General features: G+C 51.7%; 1 long non-coding RNA gene across 1 annotated transcript in view; it reads left to right on the top strand.

Annotated features, from left to right (window-relative positions):
- LOC130544034 (uncharacterized) overlaps positions 1-3,777 on the top strand; it is a 42,251-nt gene extending 38,474 nt beyond the window's left edge. Inside the window, exon 4 of the long non-coding RNA XR_008959907.1 lies at positions 3,425-3,777. This is a non-coding gene — a long non-coding RNA (uncharacterized LOC130544034). The remainder of the gene's footprint in view (positions 1-3,424) is intronic.
- Positions 3,778-16,859: the final 13,082 nt, after the last annotated feature.

Consider the following 16,859-nt stretch of genomic DNA (forward strand, 5'->3'; position numbering starts at 1 on the left):
TCGCTCAAATAAATAAATAAAATCTAAAAAAAAAAAAAAGCCGGAGGGAAAAGATAATACATTTTTTAAGTCTTTAAATAAATTAATAAAACTTAAAAACATAAATGGTATACATTTGAAAAGAAAGAGATAAGCTCTCATTATTTGAAAATGATATGATTGTCTATCTAGAAAACCCAAGGGAATCCACGGACCAATTATTAGTTAGCAACATCACTGGATATCACATAAACAGGCAAAAGTCAATGAAATTCTTAGTCACTAAAGGAGAAACACAAATGGTAAATGAACTTGGGAAAATATGTTCAACCTTCATAGTCACCTGGGAAATTCAGTTTTAAACAAAAATATAGCCTTTTAGACTTACCAGATTAGCAAGTGTTTTTAAAAATCTGACACCACCAAATACTGGAGAAGAGGCGAAGTAAGCAGAAAGCTCAAACGCCGCTGGGGAGCGTCACTGAAGAAACCGCCTTGGGAAGTCACTGGTACCATCTAGCTGAGTTCAGTCTAAGATGCCCTGGAGCCCGCGATTCTCCACCAAGGTACTCGCTCCAGAAAATCTTCTGAGTGTGTACAAAGAGGCATTTGTAAGAATACTTACGGCAATATTGTTTATGACGACAAATCTTTTTTTTTTAAAGATTTTATTTATTTGCCAAAGAGAGAGAGAGCACAAGCAGGGGGAGCGGCAGGCTCCCCACTGGGCCAGGAGCCCGATGTGGGACTCGATTCCAGGACCGCAAGATTATGGCCTGAGCCGAAGGCAGACACTTAACTGACAGAGCCACCCAGGCGTCCCTATAATGACAAAGAAATCTTAAGTGTTTATTGACAGGAGAATGAATAAAGTTGGTGCGTTCAGAAAAAGGAAAAATATAATACTGAGTAAATAAGCAAGATATAGAAGGATAGGATTCTACTTAAAATTGCAACATTCCACCCCCACCTCTCTGACTTTATTTTTCTCCTTTACACCCCTCGCATTCTAACATATCATATAATTTATCAAAAAACAAATTTTATCTATAATTCATAAATTTTGTTTACTGTTTGGTTTACCCCACGGGAATGTGTCTACTATGAGAACAGTGATCTTGTCTGTTTTGTTCACTGATATTCTCAGGGCTTCGAATGGTACCTAACATACAGCAGGCACTCAATAAATATTTGTTGAGTGAATTTGTTGAGTGAATACTAGATGGTAGGAAACCACATACTGAAAGCTGAAAGCATGCAAAACAATACTACTTAACATTTGTGGGTAAACACTCAGTGCTGGTTCGGTTTACCCTTGTGACAGAGGTAGGGCGCTGGATCAGGAAGGGATACCGGGAAACTTCAAGTGTCCCTGTAAGGTTTTGTCTTCTAAGCTGGGCAGTGGAGGTGGGAGTGTTTGTTATATGATGATCGACAATTTGTGCATGACAGAAAAAAGTTCACCTTACAACTTTTTTTTTTAGTAATAGGAACAACAGCACCTGCAGTGGGTCTTAGGGTTTCTAAGGGTTTTCCCGCATGATCTCATGGGTCAAGAATGCAGAAGGGACTTCCTATAAAGCAGCTCAGAGCAGGGTGGGGCCTGGGAGGGGGGGGGTTCTTCCCGATCTGCCTAGGGGGAAACCCCCACCAGAGTCAGAGGAGGGGCAGCCCAGGGGCCGCTGCTCCTGGATGACAGTGGGCAGGGTGCGTGAGAACGGGGCCTTGCCTTGCACTGTCCTCACCTGGGAGTTGGGGACTGCCCCAGCAAAGGGGACCTCGCTTCCTCTCCCCCCCCCACCCCGAGCCTGGAGGCTTGCTGTGGGTGTCCCTGTGAGAGGACACTCATCTGAGGCAGCACCGGGTTCCGCATTAGGAAACCCAGGAGTTGTCCCTGCTCTGAATCTGGATCGCTGGGGCTTCTCCCTGCTCAGTCTCGTCTCCTCCCCAGGATAATGGGAGAATAAATAACGACCCTGTTTTGTATCCTTCCCTCAGGGCTGTTGTTAGGATCCAATACTGAGCAAAGAAAACTGTCCTCCCAGCCAGAGAGACCAGAGTCTCAGTGCAGTTTCACATTTTCTCCGTTGATATGAAACCTTTGGACGTAAACATCATCCTGATATTACATAGTCTTCAAAATGACCATTTTTATTGGCTGAAGAGTCATTAAGGACTCAAGTGTATTTACTAACTCATCCCTCTACTGTTCTAAGTTGAGTGTGTTTACCGTTTTCCTGCACTAGAATCAACCCTGCAATTAACATCCTTACGCGCTTAAAGTTTTGCTTTGCTTTTTTTGGGGAATTATTTCATTAGGAAAAATTCCAGAGGAAATAACTAGTCAAAGTGTATAAATGGCCTTTATGGTACTTGATAGGTTTTGTCAAAGTGCTGTTTCCCAAGTGGGGGGTCCTGGGGACATGGAGGTGGGTGCAGGACCACCGTGTCTTATGCCAAGAAGGGTCCCCTCCTGCCGCGGGGGAATTCAGAGTGCGCCAAACGCAGGGCTAATCCTGACAGAAGATGAGAGGAGACATTTATTTTTGTTTGCCGCTTTGAAAAATACCCTACTTGGCAATATTGTAAATTCGGTTTACAGCTCCCTTAACTGGACAGCTTTGAAATTATTTGTTTCTCGACATACATTTTTGAAGGTGGGAGAATTCAGACAAAATGAGCCTTTATTAATATTTAACATTTCATAAAGTATTTACCTTGCACATTTAAAATGCTTACGAAAGGCTCCCATGCCGGGCTAGTTTTGCCACATCATCTCTGCCATTCGGACACTTTTAATTGTTTTTCTTCCCCCCTAAACAAATGAGTGTTGTTCCAACTATCGAGGCTGCAGCAAGCCGCGAGACCATCTGTATGGCTGGAAGGGAGAGCAGTGTGACGTCGATATCTCTGTGGGAACCAGCTCACAGCCGTATGCTGCACTTACTAGAAATCTGCTTTCTGCCAGACGCTTTCTTGTGTTATTTCATTTAATCTTTGATTCCATTAGATTGGTACAAGCGCCCCACTTTACCTATAAGGAAACGGAGGTGCAGATCCTGGGGATATAGTCACTATGCACATAGCAGGTAGGCTTGGAGAACAAAGATGGGACTGGTGTGCAGAGGCAGGAGCCCTGCTCCCAGCTCTGTCCCCGCCTCTAGCTTGTCATTCAGTCCTTCTGGACCTTGTCTCTGCCCAGGGAGAAGCCAAGGGCCCAGGACAGGCTCCGTCATTCGGGTTCCTCCCTGGACCCCTGGGAGGACAGACATTGGCTTGTCTTTCTCTGCACAGAACACGGGGGAATCGCGTTCTCAGGGCTCAGCCAAGCACGGATGGGCCCCGATCAGCTAGCAGTGGGTTGGTACATGCGGTGTTTACAGGGTCTTCATCACTCACTCGGGAGCCCAGAATTCAAATTTGCCCTTTTCTTCATTCTCCGAAGACTTTTTGAGCATGAACTGAACCCTGGCGGTTGCCGGCCTTGCAGCCCAGGAGCCCACCGCTCTCTGCCTCGTGACACCGGCCTGGGCCTCGGGTAAGACACCTCTGCGGCCTCTGACCGCAGTTCCCTCATCTGTAAAATGGGGGTGATAATGACTAGCTGAGTGCATTGTTGTGAGGCTTAAATGAGAAGAAGGGTGCGACGGAGGCCCCACGTAAGGAGCTGCAGGTGTTCTCTGGCTATGACTCGGGTGCACTGGGGAGTTGGGCCTCACACCCACACCCAAAACACACCGGCAGGGAGAAGGTGTCTGGCTGGGAGGGGACAGGGCAAGCTTTCCCTGAGGGCTGAGGAGGGGGCTGGGAGGGGCCCAGCCTGGCTACTGTTGGTGCAGTTCTGCCGAGTGAGCCGAGCTGCTGCCTGCAGCCAGGACTTCCCTTTAGAAGCTGGACAGGAGGGGCGCCTGTGTGGCTCAGTCGTTAAGCGTCTGCCTTTGGCTCAGGGCGTGTTCCCGGGGTCCTGGGATCGAGCCCCACATCAGGCTCCTCTGCTGAGCCTGCTTCTTCCTCTCCCTCTCCCTCTGCTTGTGTTCCCTCTCTCACTGGCTGTCTCTCTCTCTGTGTCAAATAAATAAATAAAATCTTTAAAAAAAAAACAAAAACAAAAAAAAGCTGGACAGAAGACCGCCAGCGGGGGAAGCATTGGGCAGACTCCGCACGCCTGGCCCACCTTGGGGAGCTCTGCCCGCCCTTTCTGCCCAATGACAGATGCCCGTCACTCATTCATCTGATAAATATGTATTGAGCATGTGGTACGTGCCAGCACTGCTCTTGGTCCTGGAGATGCGTCCGTGAACCAGCAAATCCCCTGCCCTCAGAGCTTACATTCTGGTGGACAATAGAGGGAAACTGGCCAATAAACAAAAAATAGGCTATATCAGATTAGTGGTGAGCGCTAAAGGGATAAATGAGGCAGGCTGAGGGGCATAGAGCATGGATGGTGGAGTGCAATCAGGGAAGTCCGTGAAGGCTGCCTGGAGAGTGAGATCTGGAGGGAAGGGAGTTGCAGGCCGGGGTCCAGCGCGAGCAGGAGCCCTGAGACCTGACTGGGTCTAAGACAGCGAGGACCCCAGGGAAGTGGGAGAAGAGAGGGAGTGCGGACGGCTGCCTGGAAGAGGCCCCCTGCAGGGCCAGGCAGAAACAGGACCGGTCACGGGCTACTGCAGAGATGATGGCGCTTGGACCAGGGTGGAGGCAGCGGAGGGGAGAAGACGTCGGGTTCTAGGTGTGCACAAAGGTAGAGCCAAGAGAAGTTTTTGCTGAGCCAGACTCTGCCCTCCAAGCCCCTCCTGGGGCTGCTTTCCTTGTGGCCTCACCAAGTGCCACCTGGCAGTCTCCTCATTCCTCAGGTGATTGCAGAAATAAGATTTTAAATGCTTCGCTTTGGGCTCCCCACCCCCCAAATAAAACTGAATGTAATCACTGGAAGAAAACTCCACGCCCAGGGCGCTGCTCCCTCCGGCTGAGGCAGGATTAGATGAGATTCGCAGGACCGGGTTGACTTCCAGTTTAGATGCTTTCCATAAATTAATTACAGAGGCAAAGCCGAGAGGGAGGTCCTGGGGCAGCTCTTCCCTCCTCCGGAACAGTTGGGCTACTGCCTGCGGGCTGGGAGCTGCTGCAACTCCTGATTTCTAGCCGAAGGTTGTGCTCTCAGCCCCTGCGGGTTAAGCATCTTCATCACCAGGGAGAACATGGGAGAACACTGAGGCTTTGGGCTTTCTCCTGAGGACAATGGGGAGCCACGGAAGGCGGCAGGCAGGGAAGGCACAGGGCCAGATTTGCTTTCCAGAGACCCTCTGGCAACTTTAGGAAATGTGATTGGAGGAGGGGAGGCAAGAGGCCAGGAGATCCAGGTGGAGCCTTGGAGGGGAGGAAGGAAGGGAAAAGGAGTCAACTCAAGGGGTAGGAGTTGCCACTAACACATCCACCTCCCTGGGCTGCCCCTAGTCAATCGCGGCTCTGCCCTTTGGGCCCAGACCTAATGCCCAGCTCGTCCAGGCCCTGGCCTCCTCTCCGTGTGCAGCCTGCAGGCAGGCCAGTAGCTCATTTCTGAACAGTTTGAGCTGAATACCATAGTATTCAGCTGTTTGTCCCTCCTCGTCACAGATCAGGGTTTTCAGCCCAAACAGCAGCAGGTGAGAGAGGGACTTCCAGAGGTGGTTTGTGGGACTTTTGCTGAAACAGTTGAGTGACCTTCACGCACAGCCTGTAGGGGGCTGACTCATCCCTCGGAGCTCCGTGCTTCCCCCTTGACCTGTCTTAAATCAGGGATGGGGTGTTGATGCTTAGCCACATAGATCATGGCAACCTCGGCCTTCCAGGAGTGGACCCGAGCTCGTCCCTCAGGTCCTGCTCAGACCCTTCGGCTCAGCAGAACCTGCCTGTCCTGCGCTACATCCCACGGCGAGGCCGTATCACCTCCTCCTCCAGGAGGCTATACTCAGCCCAGATCTCCTTGGATGGTGCTGACTGACGGTACACGGGAAGTATGGAAGTTCAGCTCCCTGGCCTGAGGTTTCAACAACCCTGAAATGTAACTTACATTCCAGAAACGAACCACTCCACCCAAGCCCTCTGCGGGACTAGGCCAGAAATGGCCCCATTTACCTTCCTCCCATCCGCTGTCCTGTGTCTGTCTGCTTTCCAGGCTCATTCTGGGAACACTTACACAGGATCAGATCCTCGGCTAAGAGCCTGCTCCTGGGAAACTGACTGGAAAAGCTTCCATGCTTTTACTCCTGCTGTTTCCTTTTCTTAGACCATCGCCCTCGGCAGCTTCCTCACAAAGTAGACTCATGCCTTCCAGGTCCCACACAACCTCTCCTCCTGCCGGGAACCTTACAGAGGGACGGCCCTGCCATGAGGTCCTGAGGTGCCTGATGGCCGGCCCAGGCTCCAGGGAGATGGCCCCCTCTCCTTGGGTCCACCCGGTTGAACCCACAGTCTAGTCGGCACATGGAATTACGCCACCCCCAACCCCACAGCCTCCCCAGGCCTCCGTGGCGCCATCTGTTTAATGGGGGCACTGGCCTCTGGTCCTGTGCGAGCCCTGTTGTTCAGCCCCAGGGTCTCTGCTCCCCACTCCTGACGCCTTTGCTATAGCTGAGCTCAGCCATCAAGAAAGCTCATTTAAGAATGAACCGCCCTTCCCTGCTCCCAGAACCAATACTCCTGCTGTTACAGCTTGTTACAAAGTCCCAGCCATGCCCTGAGAAGGATTAAGGAAATGGCTCTGGTTTAAAAAAAAAAAAAAGTCCCCAGAAGAAATAATGCGTTCCCATTGCTAAGGGAGTCCTAGAAATCAACCACAGTGGTCTTCGGGAACTTTTCCTGTTCTGTTGCCACTGAAGCACATTCCTGGCGTCTGCGCACCAGCTGTGGTGGCCGGCCTCTGGGGACAGGCTTCTGCCCGGCAGGCAGAGCAGCGGCCCAGGTGCCAGCCTTTGGATCCATGCGGAGACCTGGGGCAGCACAGCGGCGGGAGGAGCTTTGTTAAAGCCAAATCGTCTGGACAGCAAGAGGGCCAGGAGGGTCACTATTCTGCCAGGAGCCTGCTGGTGACCCAAGCAGGCCACTGTCCCCTGCTAACACTCTGTTTCCCCATTTGAAGAATGGGGGTGTCCGCTCTTGCAGGGGCGCCCTCACAGAGTACATTTTTCGGACTGTCCACCCCAGCTGGGCACTGGGGCCCCACAAAGGCCTGTTCCACCCCTTGTATGGCACTGGTGGGGCTCCTGGTTGGTGGGGAAGAGGACGAGGTATGTGGTGAGGGTCAGAGGAGTGGGGTGTGTATAGTGGGGTCGCTAACACAAACCAGAGGCTTACAGCCAGCATCCCAGGCCCTAGGGAGGGGCTCTGGGAGCAAGCAGAAGCTCCAAGAGATGCCCTGAGGCCATGAATGACCTACTCCCTCCGGACGTGACACAAGGAGCCACTGGGTGGGGGGGAGGTGTGGCTTGGGTCAGGGCAGTCATGGGTGTTGTGGTCAAATGCTTTGGTGTCACTGAGTCCTGGGCTTGAGGCCTGGCTCAAACTTGGTGAACTTGGGCAAGCCCTTCTGTCTCTCTGCGTCTGTTTTTTTGAGGACTAGTAACAGTGCCCACGGTCAGGCCTGTGTGGTGGTGAAGATCCCATAGTTTGAAGCCTGACAGAGCTGGGCTCAGTCCTGGGTGGAGGTGGCTCCCCTGTGCACGATTCCCCAAAGCCAGGGCCCTCTGCTTTCCAGAAGAGCTGGCCCAGGGGCTGAGAAAGGGGCAGGTGACTTTCTGAGCCAGATGTAGGGCTGCAGCAGAGCTGTCTCCTGAAAGCCTGTGGGACAAGTCCTACGAAGCCTCCCTTCCTTCCTCAAAGAGGCCCCAGCCCCCCAGCCTGCAGCACCACACACTCACCCTCTCCCTGGGGCATGCCTCACTGGGAAATGAAATTCAAACACATTCCCCAAAGGCCTGGGTTGGCCAAGGGGGCCCAGCTGGACTCTCTGCTACGCTGGCCAGGCCTCAGGCCCTTTGTATGCTATCATCAGTTTCCAGCCACCAGATGGGAGCCTAGGCAGGGGCCAGGATGGAAACTGCATTGAGCCTTGCTTGGTGCACATCATCAGGGAAGTTCTTTTTCTTCTCTGGGCCTCAGTTTCCATATCTGTATAATGGGTGAGCAAGAGATCTCTGAGGTCCTCTTCCAAGTCATTGTAACTATTGTCCTCTGTGGCCAGAGAGCTGAGGGGGGCACAGACTAGAATCCAGGTCTCCTGCCGCCCAGGCCAGGGGTGTCTAGGACCACGCAGGTGAGCAGAGGGAGACTTCTGGGTGATGTGCTGTCAGGCCCTGAGACTGTGAAGAGGAGCAAACATCTGTGGTGTTTGAACCCTGGCCCCTGGCTTCCTGCATGCACCCCATCAACATGCACCCCCCTCCAAGCATGAGCCAGGAGAAGGCGCGCCACCAGGGAGGAGATAAGCAGATGATCTAAATTCAAACCTGGTTCTGCCCCTTACCAGCTGTGTGACCTTGGGCAAGTCACTTTGCTGATCCATGTCTCAGGTTCCTCATCTGTAAAATGGGTGTCCTAAAATCTGCCTTATTGGCCTTTGTAGGGATTAAATGAATTTGTGTGCAGGAAGTGCCTGGCACGGATCAAACACTCACTAAGAGGAAGCCCCCTTTCCTTGGGGCCTCTTCCCCTCCTCCTATTTCATCACCTGTCTCATTGTCCATCTCAGCTGCTTCAGCTTCTCTTCCCTTTTGCCAGATGCCCATGCTTTCAAGCCTCCTGGCCTTCGGTCACGGGGTCTGTTCTGCCAGGAATGCCATTGCTCCCTCTCTCATTCCTACCATCCCAAATCTTATTGCCTTCACTGTTCAGCTCAAATGCCATCTCCTCCAGGAGGGCTCTCCTCCTGTGCCAGCAGACAAGAACACAGATAATATGGACACCAGAAGGGGCTACTCTTTGCCCACAGTGGCCTCTACCTTACGCCTGGGTCAGAATCAAACCCGCAGAGCCTTTTTCTCCCCCACCCCGCAGTACACAAAAGTGCCCACTAGGTGGTGATAAAAAGACGACGTCCCAGCGGGGAAGAGCAAGCAGGGAGGCCACTCAGGCACCGCCCGCCCGCATCATTTATTCATTCCCTCAACAAATGTTTTCTGAGCACGTGGCATGAGGAAGACCGCTGAAGACAGTGGCAAAGGCCCTGCTCTCAAGAAGCTTATGCTCTAATGGCAGGAGGTAAGAGCAAAAACACAGCAAATAAGGAAAGGAAGCAAGAAAACCATAGGACAGAGGTGAAGGTTGCACAGAAGATGCTGGGGGCCAACTGTGTTCATACCCGAGTGAGCATTTCTTCATTGAACAGCAGGATCTGTCATCAGAGTGTCACTTAGGATCTCAGAGAACGGCTGAGCTGGAAGTTTCCCTAGCCTCTTGCTACTCAAAGTGCGCTCCGTGGACCAGCAGCAGCAGCAGGTGGGAGCTTATAGGAAATGCAGAGTCTCAGGTCTCACCCACGTCTACTGAATTAGAATCTGCATTTTAATAAGATCCCCCAGGTAATCCGTGTGCATGCACACCAAAGTGAGAAGCTCTGATCCAGTCCAGAGCTGTAGGGGCGACCCACAGCCGTGGGCCAAATCTGGCTGCCTACTCTCATGCAAAAAGGATCTTGTTAAAGAAAAAAATCCAAGGACACCTGACTGGCTCATTTGGAAGAGGATTCAAGCCTTGATCTCAGGGTCCTGAGTTCAAGTCCCATGTTTTCATGTAGAGATTACTTAAAATAATTTTTTTTGAGATTTTATTTATTTGTCAGAGAGAGCACAAGTAGGGGGAGAGGCAGGCAGAGGGAGAAGCAGACTCCCCTGCTGAGCAGGGAGCCTGATGCAGGGCTCCATCCCAGGACCCCAGGATCATGACCTGAGCTGAAGGCAGATGCTTAACCGACTGAGCCCCCAGGCACCCCTAAAATAAATAATTTTTTTTAAAAATCCGAAGAATAATACTTTATGATGCATGAAAATTACACGTAATTCAAATTTCAAAATCCATATGTAAAGTTATATCAGAACACATCCACGCACACTCATTTATATTGTCTGTGGCTGCTCTCAGGGTACGCTGGCAAAGCTAAATGGTGCAGCAGAGACCACAGGGCCCACAAAGCCTAAAATATATACCGCTAGGCTCTTGGCAGAAAAATTTCCCGATCCCTGCTCTACTGCATCCGCTCAGATGAGAAATCGGGGCTTAGAGAGAAGCAGGGTCTTGTCGAGGCCTCATAGGAGCTGCTCACACGTGCATACGCCATTCAAGGCCCTGTTTGCAGAGCCTCTGGTTTGGGCAGTTGAACTGCCTTCACCTTTTCTCTGTTTGGAGTGATAGCCTTGTCTAAGATTTATGATGTACTCGAGACATATCAATGAGATTTCCATTTCAAATGAAGCCAGTTTGAAGTCTAGAATGAGATGTGGGTACCCATAGGAGAACCGGGTTCCTTTTACTAGAGTGTGCATGACTGATATTAGGCTTTTTCGTGAGAAAGTGGGGCCCCTGGGTTCCTGAAGGGAGGCGAGGGTTTCAGGGGGGTCAGTGCAGGGAACAGGAAGGAGTCTTTCCTGCACCTCGCCCACCCACAAAGTGAGGGGTTCCGGGACTCTGTGGAGTGCTCTGAAGCTTTGAGCTGGGCTGGCAGCTAAGTACCTATCTCAAGTCACCAAGTACTTCCCTGCTATCTCCATTATGAGTCTGGGGGTCTTGGTGCTGGCAGGCGTGCTGGCACTGAGGGCGGGGGGCAGAAAACACAGAGGTCAAGGCCTGGGCTGTGGCCTGGGCTGAGGGATGCAGCTCAGAGCGGCGCCCCCTGCTCAGCCCTGTCTATGGTGGCCACCATCCCCAGGCTCGAGAGTAATCAATACTTAGGTTTAAATATCAGCTCAGCCACTTACTAGCTGTGAGACCTTGGGCAAGTTTCTTAACCTTTCTGGGCCTCAGTTTCCTCATCTGCAAAATGGGAATACTAAGAGCACCCACCACAGAGAGTCGCTGTGAAGACTACATGCAGTGACATGAAGGACAGCCGCAGACACACCGTCGGCACACAGTAAGTGTTAGCTCTAATAACATACTGGATAATATTACCAATCATTTGTTGCATGAACAGCTGGCAGCACATAGCTCTGAATCAGAGATCTGACCAGCATTTATGGGCACCTGCATTGCGCCCCCTACCTGTGGGCCCTTTTCTATATGTTGCCTCTCGCAGCCCTTCACCATGGCCTAGGAGGAAACTCCCAGCCCGCAGCGGCTCCCCAGCAGTTCCATCTTCAGGTGTCTGCAGGATGCATGCCCAGACTGAGGCACTCTATGCCTGAGTGGGTGGGGGAGGGGCTAGGTTGCAAGATCAGCCCTGGGGTGCTGCAGCAGGACCCCAATCCAGGGGACCAAGGCTGGACTCTAGCCAGGGCTGGGAGGAACAGAGGAGAAAAGAGTCAGGCAGGCCCCCAGGACAGCTGGTTGGGGCTCAGGAGGGTTACTAGGTTGGCTCAGGTTCAGGGTTCAAGATTCCAGAAGTTGGAGTGGAGGCACATCTTAGAGATGGGGTAGCCAGATGGCTAGAAAAGATCCCAAGGGCTGAGCAGACCCCTCAGCTAGGCCGACCTAATCCAAGACCCCTGAGTCCTCTACACCCCCTGACCAAGGGCAGGAGGGGTCCAGGGCCTAGAGCAGGGAGGGGGTTGTAGGGGGCAACTGCCATAGCTGTGGGGGGTGAAGCCAGGAAGGCAGGCAGTGCCTGACATGGACATGGGCATGACTTGGGCTCATTATCTTCCTCTGATCAAAGAGGTGAGGGTCAATGTCAATCCCGTTCAGTCAACATTTCCTGTGTACTTCCCAGGCTCTGGCCCTGGGCTCAGGGCACACTGACCACCATGACATCCAGTGATTGGTCCCCTCATTCTGTGGTTTGGAAACCAAGGATCTGTCAGAAGTGCTTTGTCTGATGCCTAATCTGGCTAGTATGTGGTTGAGGCAGATATTCTGAGCCAGCCCTGTTCTCACAAAGCCTCGGAAATGAAACAGGCCGCAAGCACCTAACTCTGCTTGTAAAGGGGCCCTAAGGGGCCTAAGATGCTTCCTCACCTATATTAGTGTACTGCCATGTAACAAATAACCACAGAACAACAGCCCATATGACCTCGCATGCGACCAGTCACATAAGACCAGCTACAGAGCTGAACAGAATGGAATATGCAGTTCAGAAATGGCCCCTAATAGACGCAAATTTAGAATACGAGAGTGGGGAAAAGATGGATCGCTTCATTAAGCGTTGAGCAACTTGCTACCTATCTGAAAATAAAGATGGATCAATATTCCAGTAAAAAAAAAAACAAAAACATAAAGGTATCAGGCCTAGAAAGCATGAGATACAGTTAAAAGTCAAAACTAAACTAAACTAAACCCAGTATGAAAAAGATTCCCTGCAGGGCGCCTGGGTGGCTCAGTCAGTTAAGCGTCTGCCTTCGGCTCAGGTCCTGATCCCAGGGTCCTGGGATCGAGCTCCAAGTAGGGCTCCCTGCTCAGTGGGGAGGCTGCTTCTCCCTCTGCCTGAGGCTCCCCCTGCTTGTAGTCTCTCTCTCTCTCTCTCGCTCTATCTCAAGTAAATAAAATCTTTAAAATAAATAACTAAATTACAATAAACATCATTTTAAAAAATAACACACTGGAGAAACAGGTGCTTTCATACATTACTGGTAGGAGAATATGTCGAACAACTGTGAAAAGCATTTTATCAGAATCCGTCAAACTTTCTAGTACGTATATTTTCTGACCAGCAATTTTGCTTCTAGGAGTTTATCCTACAGCGGCATTTACACCTGCGCACAATGACATCTGCCAAAGGCTCTTCACTGGGGCACTGTCATAGTAAAAGATGGGGAAACAATCTAAATGTCCTTTAATAGGGAATTGTCCATAGTTTATGGTTCACTCCTACAGTGCAATACTCTGCATCCATAAAAAGAATGACGTGTACTGCTGTGGAATGGTCACCGAGCTACACTGTTCAGTAAAAAACCGGGTGACGCAAAGTGTGTGTACATGCTGGCATTTCCGTGAAAGGATACGCATATTCTGGTAGATGTTAAACCCCACTGGAAAGACGTGACTGCTTTGGGGGAGAGGCTGTGAGTGGAGGGACCAGGGAGAAGAGAAACAATTCCACCTTATACCCTTGTGTGCCTTTGAGAATTTGCATCTTGTGCATTTATGAATCATTCCAAAGTTAAAGAAAACATTCATTTAAAAATAGTGCTTGAACAACTGGCTGGCCATCGAGACCGTTCAGGTGCACGCCCCCTCAGACCACGTACGCAAAATGTTCCAAATGGATTCAACGGAAACGTGAAATTATATGTTAAAGTGAAATTAGAAAAGCCCGACAAAAACTCCTTTCCGTGCTGTCATTTTGAACTTCTGTGTGCTCTGAGTCTCTGTCTCCTGCCAGAACTAGGGCCCTGCTCTCAGTGGCCCAGCGTCTCCTAAGCTGCCCATTCCATGCTGCTGACTCTGGAACTAGGGCGCCAGCCTCCACCTGCCCCTCCCCTTCGGACCCCACCTCCGTCCCGGGCTCTTCCACCGGAAATGTGGAACATCTCCCTGGCATCCTGAGCTCATTCCTTGCCAGGCTGGACTCGGCCTCCCCAAGCCCTGCACTTCCTCCTAGATATCCATCCAAGTGACAAAGTGACAGCCGTCTCCAGGAGGCCCCCTAAGCCAATACCTTAGTTGTAGCTCCTTGTACCCTTTACCTTCTGTTAGAGACCAAATGTTTGGGTCCCCCCACCCCGTTCATATTTTGAAATCCTCATGCTCAGTGTGATGGTCTTAGGAGCTGAGGCCGTGAGAGTGGGGCCCTCACGAGAGGGATTAGTGTCCTTTTAAGAAAGACCCCAGAGAGCTCCCTTGCCTCTTCCACTCTGTGAGGACACAGCAAGAAGACAGCCGTCTATGAATTAGGAAGTCCTCACCAGACAGCAAGTCTGCCTGTGCCTTGACCTTGAGCTTCCAGCCTCCAGAGCTGTGTTAAATAAATGTTCCAGTGGGCGTGTCTGGGTGGCTCAGCCGTTAAGCATCTGCCTTTGGCTTGGGTCATGATCCCAGGGTGCTGGGATCGAGCCCTGCCTCAGGCTCCCTACTCTGCGGGGGGCCTGCTTCTCCCTCTCCCTCTATCTGCTGCTCCTCCTGCTCGTGCTCTCTCGCTCTATGTCAAATTAAAAAAAAAAGAATCTTTAAAAAAAAAGAACCGTCCAATATATGACATTTCGTTATTGCAGCCCTAGCGGAGTAAGACACCCTGTCCACTCCCACAGGCTTGCACAGTGGTTAAGAGCCTGGATCTGGAGTCAGGGTGCTGGGTCTGGAGTTGGGGTGCTGGGGCTCGAATCCAAGCTCTGCCTCCTTGTAGCTGTATGACCTTAAGCAAATAACTTTGGCACTCTTTTTTTTTCTTTTTAAGATTTTGTTTTTAAGCAATCTCTACCCAATGTAGGGCTCGAACCCACAACATCGAGACCAAGAGTCGCATGCCCCACTGATCGAGCCAGCCAGGCTCCCCGCACTTCACCATGCTTGCCCTCAGTTTCCTTATCTGTGAAGTGGGCAGAGTAACAGCATGACTCACAGGTTGTAGAGATGTTTAAATTTGTGAGTCACCATGTCCAGTGCCTGGAACTTAGTAAGAGCTCCATCAGTGTTAGCGACTCATTCCATGACCAGTGAACCCCTCTCCAGCTCAGATCCTCTCTCTCCCTACCTCTTCATGCTCCCTCCTCATGGACCCTCAGCTGGCCCTCCCTCCGGCTCACACCTGCTGCCCAGGAGCAGTACTGAGCACAGCTGGGCGCTCTGCCTTAGGGGAGGGGGCCCATTAATGTGTCACGGCCCCTCCCACTCCCGGTGGATAGGCTTACCCAGTGTCCTCACTGGTCCCGGTGCGTGGGAGGAGCTGCATTCAGGTGTCACCATTGAGTAACAGAGTTTGGAGCCACCTGGCTGTGTTGCCCCCCCACCCAGGGCCTTGCTGAAGACAGAAAACACCTCGTTGTGTCAATGTTTGTAGTATTTCAGAAATTGTCCCTGAGGTGGCCCTGCAGCGCAGATAAGCATCTGTGGGTTAGACATTTTTTTTTTAAAGATTTTATTTATTTATTCGACAGAGGTAGAGACAGCCAGCGAGAGAGGGAACACAAACAGAGGGAGTGGAAGAGGAAGAAGCAGGCTCATAGCAGAGGAGCCTGACGTGGGGCTCGATCCCATAACGCCGGGATCACGCCCTGAGCCGAAGGCAGACGCTTAACCGCTGTGCCACCCAGGCGCCCCGGGTTAGACATTTATTAATGTGTGACTTAGGGAGATGGCAGGGTGCAGCATTGGCCAGGGGTGCAGATGGCCCAGAGGGCCAGCTCTGGCCTCTCTGGTGACTTGCTGTGTGAACCCAAACTGGGTATGTTACCTCTCCCTGCCTGTCTCTGGTTCCTATCTGGGCCCTGAGGGGGCAGAAATGGATTCAGATAAAACTGGTGGGGAAGAGACTGCCTGGCAGGGCTTTTGTCCTTTGGGTGCTCCCAGCCCCTCCCCCTCATCCTCAGTCGGCTTTCTGCATCTCCATTTCTGACCAACTGGCAGCCTCAGGGCACCAGGGTGCGGGTCTCCTTGGCTGTGTCACCATTTGTCAGGCACGTACTGCACTCCGTGTGTTACATGCTGTGGTGACTGTTCATCCTTTCAACAAACCATGACGCGGGCATTACTATTATCCCCATTTCACAGACGAGGAGACTGAGGCACACAGAAGTTTAATGACTTGCGGTCAGTGGGTGGCAGAGCTGGGATTGAAGCCCATGCACACTGGCTCTGGAGCCTGAGCTCCTCACCTCCCCCCTCCACAGCCTCAGCCCTTGATGAGCACCTACTGTGGCCCAGGGCCCATGTAGACGTTGCTGGTTTAATCATCACAGTAACTCTGAAAGGTAAGTGTTCCATACCCCATTTTGTAGCTGAAGAACTGAGGCTTAGAAAGATGATGTGGGGGCGCCTGGGTGGCACAGCGGTTAAGCGTCTGCCTTCAGCTCAGGGCGTGATCCCGGCGTTACGGGATCGAGCCCCACGTCAGGCTCCTCCACTATGAGCCTGCTTCTTCCTCTCCCACTCCCCCTGCTTGTGTTCCCTCTCTCGCTGGCTGTCTCTATCTCTGTCAAATAAATAAATAAAATCTTAAAAAAAAAAAAAGAAAGATGATGTGAACTGACCAAGAGGACTGCTTGTAAGTGGCAGAGCTGAGGTTCAGACCCAGGTGAATCGGATTGCAAAGCCCGGGTCTACCTGTGACTCCACATGGCCCTATCTAGCACACGACCCTGGCCCTATGTGTGACCTCCCTCCAGCCGGCCAGCAGCTGTCCAGCAAGCCAAGTGGCCCACAACCAATTAAACTCCCCCTACAGCTGTGGGTTTCATATGGGGGAATTGCACCTGATCCTAAAGGGGCCATGCCTGGGTTCAGACTGCCCTGGTGCAGCCTCCTGAGTATATAAGGCGGAGGTCTGGCTCAGAGCCCTGTCTGTGACCAAAGGCCCCTACCGGGAACAGTGTGACCATAATGGAACAGACCTAGCAAGGACGATTAGGGCGCTGAGGCCCTGGGAATTAGGATGGTGCCTGACTGCATCTCCCCTCTCCAGACAGAGACACACTCCGACAGCTACAGGCATCCTGACAGCCGTCCACCCACACTCACACAGGACTCTCCTGGATGCCCCTTTACCCACCCCAACTCCAACTCCAGACACACCTGCCAGTCCTTGAGCCTCTGCGGCAGTGAGT

Source organism: Ursus arctos, unplaced genomic scaffold (assembly GCF_023065955.2).
Source record: "Ursus arctos isolate Adak ecotype North America unplaced genomic scaffold, UrsArc2.0 scaffold_18, whole genome shotgun sequence".
In the NCBI taxonomy this organism is placed as follows: Eukaryota; Metazoa; Chordata; class Mammalia; order Carnivora; family Ursidae; genus Ursus; species Ursus arctos.